The 7157-nt window shown below is 30.6% G+C and overlaps 1 long non-coding RNA gene across 1 annotated transcript; it reads right to left on the bottom strand.

The window, feature by feature from the left end:
* Positions 1 to 1529: 1529 nt before the first annotated feature.
* LOC139907665 (uncharacterized) lies at positions 1530 to 5877 on the bottom strand. The gene is made up of 5 exons (XR_011784395.1): positions 5493 to 5877; positions 5325 to 5428; positions 5162 to 5268; positions 5031 to 5102; positions 1530 to 1849 (listed from the first exon to the last, which is right to left on the bottom strand). It is a non-coding gene; the product is annotated as an uncharacterized lncRNA (long non-coding RNA).
* Positions 5878 to 7157: the final 1280 nt, after the last annotated feature.

Genomic DNA, 7157 nt, shown 5'->3' with positions numbered 1-7157 from the left:
CTAGAGATGATTTACGACTTCTTTAACAATGTTTAGCTGAATTCTGAAAAATTTCTATATCCACATGACAAATATAAGGAGGGAAAGTGTAAAAACATCACTCAGACGATCAGCTAAGTAGTCGTAATTACAACGTCAGATCCATCTCCTTAAAGGTCAAAACCTTTTCCAAATTTATATTACGTGATAGATATAATCAAGGTAAATGTATTCAATATGCACACAGCAGTAGTGCTTGAAATAATATCATACAAATTTTCATCTCTTCTATTAAATAATTAAACAGTCAAGATTTTTCAAAGGTAGATTGATACTTCAGGGTGACAAAGAGTTTAAATCAAAGCCTTGAATATATTAGGAAGAATTATATAATGAAGACAAAAACAATTCATTCTTAGAAATAATATAAAGTTAACGCAATTAAGTGTGAAATTTCGAATCGATACTCACAGATCAAGAAAAATCTACTGGAACGACTTAGCTCAATGGACAACACACTCGTGAGAATTGAACTAATTCTGCGTAGGTTCGATTCATGGTCATTTCTAAAAAAGGAAATATATTTAATGTAAATTGACTTCAAAGATAATTCCTAAGGTCAGTTGGTGTAATTGTAATATTTTACTGTGTTTTATACTTAATCAGTGCAACTATGTCAAACCCATTAAAGGAACAATAAAAAATGCAGCTCATCAAATCAAATATACGATTATATACGTAATGTAGTTATATTAATGTTTAATTTGTATTATATAAATCATTCAGAATTTTCACTTTCTCCAATTTTCGCCTCAGCAAATTTATTCTTCAAATAATAATTTCTATGAGAAGACTCCCTTAACATATTTCTAAAACTTCTAGCTACTTTATTTATAGATATAGCAATGTCAGAGTAGAAAAATTGAAACAAAAACTAAATTAGCCTTCACGCATCCAAAAGTTTATTGATCAAAATGAATTATATTTAGGAAAACAATCAAATCAGTTATGATTCTATTTTTTTTACATCTTTATGTCAGTATAAAAAAAAGAAACACTCTTATTTACAAGTTTGTTTGATGATGAATTGATTAATTTCAATAAAATAGATTGGTATAAATGATATATTTAGGACTATTAACCTTTTTTAATGCTCACTCTGTACTTTCAATATTTAAAAAGTAATTTTCTATTGAGTGAAGAAGATTATGTATACCTATATATTAAGTCCATTTCAATGCGTATTCCTGGAAAACTATGTCTAAAAGATTAAAAAAAAAAAAAAAATGAAATGGAAATCATTAAAAAATGCTTCCAAAGAAAACTCATTAGAGGTGTCTGATACATTGTACTCTTGGTATTGAATTTTTTGGATTATGGAAAAAATACTTTTAAAAAAATTGTGTTATTTATCTCCCAAATGAAAACGAATAGAAGATAGACCATTATATAAACCTCAAAAAATAATAAATAACTCCTCTTATATATTTAAGAAATCCCATCTTTTTATTTGTTAGAAATACAATTGATTTCAGCACCAGTATAAAAGATATAAAGCCTAATTTTTGTTCAATTGAAATTGATTCAATATAATTTTTTTTTTTTTTAATTTATGTGATTCAAACTCATTCTATTATTGAAATTCATCTGATCAAAAAAAACAAAAACTATTAAGATATTGAAAAATTAAAATTTAAATCATTTTCTATTTCAACAAAAAACTATTACAATAACAACCAGCTACTAGATCGTTCCATTAGTCTTTCCCCTTATACCCAGTTCCGACGGTCGATTTGCACGTCAGAATCGCTATGGTCCTCTATCGGGGTTTCCATGAATTCCATCTGGCCAGGCATTCTCTCTTGTTATCCTACATAAAAATATATAAATTTCGGATTGATCTATGTTGATAACACTCGCTGATATATTTAATAACGTTATTTAACAAAGATTGTTCTATTAGACGACTTTTGAGTCCGTTTTGGATGCATCTTTCCAATTCATAACAAGAATGGACTGGACGACAAAAATTTTGGACCGGTAAATTCTGTAAATGCCAATTACTTTTTTAGTAAGAATATTAAAAGGTTAAGGTAATACTTGCTAAAAATAAAATATGTTAAATTTAATTTAATTTTGATCTTGGTTATTAGAAATTTTAAAATCTTGCGATTGTTTTTTTATACATTACAAAGTTTTATAATAAATGTTTTTTCTCGTAAGAATGTATTCATATTTGCTTTTTTTAATGAATTTATAATTGTTTTGGAAATTTATATTATACAAACTCTTTTTTCAAAATGTAAAATATATTTTTATTTTAACTGCAAACTTGATTAATAAAGGCGACACGAAACCTCACGAAGCGAATACAAGCGTGCTAATTAATGGGAAGTGAGAAATAGAATAAAAGCAAAAACCCTGCCGATATGACAGGGGGAACTCATGTAAAGGAGAACCACCAATGTAATTGCTGAAAAAAAAATCATGGAATCGGTTGTATTGAACAGTAATAGGAAACCAAAATAAATGAGTTACTAGTTTTTTTTAGAAAAAACCGAAAGATAATCTACCCGGAATGGAGGCAAAACAATGTTATACGTCAGTGACTGTAAAAAGACTCTGGGAAAGGAATTATATCACGATTAAAAACTGTAAGCCATTCGAAGAAGATTAAGTCAAAAATAAAAGAGGATGGTTTATGACCCCTCTTTATGTATCCAAATTCGGAGACGACCATATAATTACTTAAAATGACATGACCTATAGTAATTCAGCCTTGCTGTGGTCAAAGTTGCTATGATTGGATCCAGCAGACATTTACTCAATGTGTCTAAGACTTTCACATGGTCCACTATTCACTTCGATGCGAAGAATAAAAAGGAATAACTTCTACCTAAAATTACATTACCATGTAATAATAAAATATTTTATAAAAATCGCAGGACATATGAGGCCAGAGTAGAATCAAGAGAAATAATGAGAAAAATAGATTTTTTTGAGAATATAGTATCGGAAATCAAAGGGTTTATTGCTCCAGATGTAGTGAATCATTGTATTGATGTCTTTGCTAAGGTCGAATCGCATGAAATACTCAGGCAGAAGGCTAAATGTAAATTTGGGGCATCAAACTCAGAAATTGTAAAAGATTGGCTAGAAGATATGAAAGAAAGAACCACATCCATAACTCCACACAGTTACATGATAGTAAGAAAGATTGGATTTTACATCCAACTTCGATTTATCAAATAAAAAGGAATTTATAACTCAGAAGATATCAAATAAATTGTATGATCTCGCGGATATAAAAGACAACTATAAGCCCACCTTCATTAGGCAAAATGAAAAAGGTAAATCAAAGAGCAGAATAGATCATGTATATATCTTGGATGAATGGCTCTGTAATAACGATCAACTGAAAAGATAAACACCAAAGGCTTGTCAGATCATTTTTTCTTGGAGGTACTATTAATAGAACGGGAAAATTGGAGGAAATCAGCGAGAAGGAAACTAAATGAAGAAATACTACGCATTGAAAAGGAAAAAAAACGTTAAAATGTGTAATAAAGGATTCCAACCCGATATAGAGACTGGATGGACAGTAAAAGAGGCGATGAAATTTTTGAATGGGCTGCAAAAAAGATATTGATACATGCTGGGATAATAGAAGCTGCAAGGATTAGAAAGAGAGAAACATTTCTCGGAAACTTATTGAGAACAAAGAGGACTGTCTTGCCTGCAATGAACTGGAGAGGCTAATCGAATTCATGCCCGAAGGAGCGCGAGTACGAACAAGAAATTTAATTAGAAATAGAAATGCTAAAAATTTAAATTTCTTAAACCATATGGAGAAAACAAATTAGCATTATATTATAAATGAGATCAAGATAGAGAATAATGACGATGCAAATATAGAGGCGACAGTTGAGTATGTCGGAAAGTTTTATCAAGATCTATTTACATCTCATATGAAGGCAAGATAATTTTTTTAACATATGACGGATTGTTTTTGGGCGAGGTCAGGAAAGAGCTGACGAAGATTTTTAAACCATCAGAAATCTGGAAGTTTATAAGAAAAAAGCTTAAGACTGATAAAGCTCCTGGTGTCTCAGGATTTACAGTAGTGGTGTTTTATATACAGTTCCCAGAACTGATTGGGTCTTTGATATAAATTCTTAATAATTATTTTTCTAGGAACAAAAACGTAGTTTAATTATACTACATCCGAAGGCAGGAAGATATAAAATAAAGATAAAAAATTGGAGACCGATTAAATTGCTGGAAATACAATATAACATTTATTCTAGTTGTTTATGTGACAGATTAAAACCAATTTAGAAGAAATTCTTCCAACATACAATTTGATTTTAGTTCCGGACGCCTAATGAGGATGTAACCATGTCATTGCCATCAATAGTGGGACAGGCGAAAAAAAAAGAAAGGAGATGAATTGGAGCTGATATCTTGGGATATCTAGAAGCCTTTCGACTCGATAGAGCATTTCTTCATAATAAAAACTGAGAAAAAGAACATTTCCTGAGATATTTTGTTCGGGAGAGAGTAATATATTAGATTGTGCGGAGTCGACTGTAGATATAAAGACTGGTCCAAAAACAAAATTGGAAGGAGGTGTGAGGCAAGGGGATCCATTGAGTCATCTACTATTTCTCCTTTTTATAGCAAGGCTCATAAAAATTATGGACGCCAACCTTGAGGGAATGGTCGTTGTAGGGGAATGAGTTACAAATATATTTTTACAGACGATTGCACAGTCATTCTTGTTGGAAAAAAAAATCATGGAAAATGCTTCAAAGCTTTAGAGACTACTAGACAACTTTGGAACAAAGTCAGCCCTGAAAATAAAATATCTAAGTCTCTATTGAATAAATATGTCTGCGATACATTATACCCTAAAATCGTTAAAAATAGCAAAGAAAGCCATCGTGGCAGGAAATCCAATCTTATCTAGAGATTCAAGTACTGACAAATAAGGAAAAAATCAATAAAAATATAGATCGCTCACATCAAGAAATAATAAAACATAGACTCACCATTTTAGAGTGAATTAAATGTTGGTAAATGGTGGTTATTCCAAAAGTTAACCATATTCAAAGATGTACGGCCTATAACAAAACACATAGTCAAGTATGGAGTCAGAAAGGAAGGGAACTTATTTGTTTACCTAAAACGGTAGGATCAAGAAGACTATTAACTCCAAAGTGTTACGGTGTCCTTGGTGGGACACAATTGAGCATCTCATTGATATCATTGCAAAAGATGGGTACCTCACTTATTTTCGTAACAAAGAATAATGGGGTTTGGGGAAAAATAAATTAAATATTTACCATGGAGAGAGATTCAAAGCATAACCAAAGAGACGAAGATGTATTGCGTCAAGGTAGGATGGGCGTCATTGCTCCATGAGAGTGAGCTCTCCAAATAAAAGTACCTGCAAATATGAAGACATTTCGTGGATTGAGAATGATAGACGATGTTTTAAAAACTCAACTCACCTCTTGATAATTATGGTCCAAAATCAACCCAATTACGAGCAAGGGATTCCATATAATATCACCATTAGAAACATGAGAATCATCTTGGCGAATGACGATTTTAGAAATATGTTTGTTAGGGCAACAGTGAAGGAGTAAAATTTAGATCAATACCTCATGACAATTTGGGATCCAACAAGAATGTACATAAAGATTGGGTATCGTTGGGGGTATTTTTACTAGGAGACATTTGAAAGACGCTCAGGAGCAAGGTGTGGATTTTAATCAAGTGAAGGCAATACTTCACGTATTCCGGGACTTTACGGCTTCGAAGGAACCATCGTCGGACTACGTTTGGTGTTGAAGGTGATATGCAAGCTCCAGACTATTATCTCTACGGGCACATACCGGAGGTGTCTGCCCTTCACCAAGAATAGGGAAGATGGCTCTCGACGAGTATAAATTAACACTAATGAAACAGGACTTTTCATTTATTTGATGTGTCGAGAATGGTGTCAACAAGATTGTTTTTTTTTGTTTTTTTTAATTGTTTATTAGTTTAGATTTTTTTAAATTATATAGGGGTGTGTTAGTAATTAAATTCACAACAAGCAAGTGATTACCACTGTAGTAGCTAGTGTTTTTTTTCTTCCATTCACCCTAAGGCTACCTGTAGTTAGTAAGTTAAACACTAGCTATTATTTATAATTTATATTATTGTTACTGATTACCTTGGGAGCAAGGAAGAGGGAAAAAGAGGGAAATAGGGATGTTATACTTTTACAAGTTATTAAAAATTTGTAAGAATTGATTATTTAAAAACAAAACAAAAACTTTAACCTATGTCAGTTTATGTTTGTATACTATGGTTTTTCTTATTTTTTTATTTCGTTGAAATGTCCGGGTTGCAGGGTCAAAATCCTTTTCAATCGATACGAAAATATAATTGGCAAAGTTTCAGCGAAATTGAAAAATATTTAGAGGTAGCTCAACGGCTTCAAGGTTTTGAAAATTCCGAAATTTTTCAAAAAAAGTGACTTCTTTCTTGATTATCGTGAAAACAGTTTACAATACAGGTTTTATGTCTGAATTTTTTTTTTTAAATTGTTGAGAGCAATGTTTTTGAATTTTCACCAGTTTCCTTCTGAAAAAAATGACTTTTTGTTTCGATTGTAGTCGTTCTTAATTTGGAATGTTAATAACTAAAGTATCGCTGCTTCAATTCTTATAGCAAGTTTTGAAAAGCATCGAAAGATGTAACCAACTCGGAAAAAAGTATGTATCCAGGATACGTTAGTATTTCAGACATTATAATAATAAAAAAAGGATAACCATTTATTAATATGCATATTGTATAATTATGCTTTACAGAGCAGAACCTATTATTTGTATGATATAAATTATCTTAATGTTAATGAAGTTAAAAACTAATAAAATAAATTATCAATAAACAAATTGTTCTAAACACACACTTTACCAATGGTATTATTTTTAATAAAAAAACTAATTTTCAGTATAAAGCTCTAACAGTTCAATTAAATGAAAATATGTTATTTTATTTGGTTGTTTTGTTGAAAAAAAAAAAAAAAATATAAAAACATGGTGTGCATTACGTTTTGTATCATTATTTTTTTTTTTTCAACTAATTTTCATTATAAGTGAAATTCATAGTATTTTCCTATATTA

Source organism: Lepeophtheirus salmonis, chromosome 2, assembly GCF_016086655.4.
Source record: "Lepeophtheirus salmonis chromosome 2, UVic_Lsal_1.4, whole genome shotgun sequence".
Taxonomy (NCBI): Eukaryota; Metazoa; Arthropoda; class Copepoda; order Siphonostomatoida; family Caligidae; genus Lepeophtheirus; species Lepeophtheirus salmonis.
This window is presented reverse-complemented; position numbering and strand designations above follow the sequence as displayed.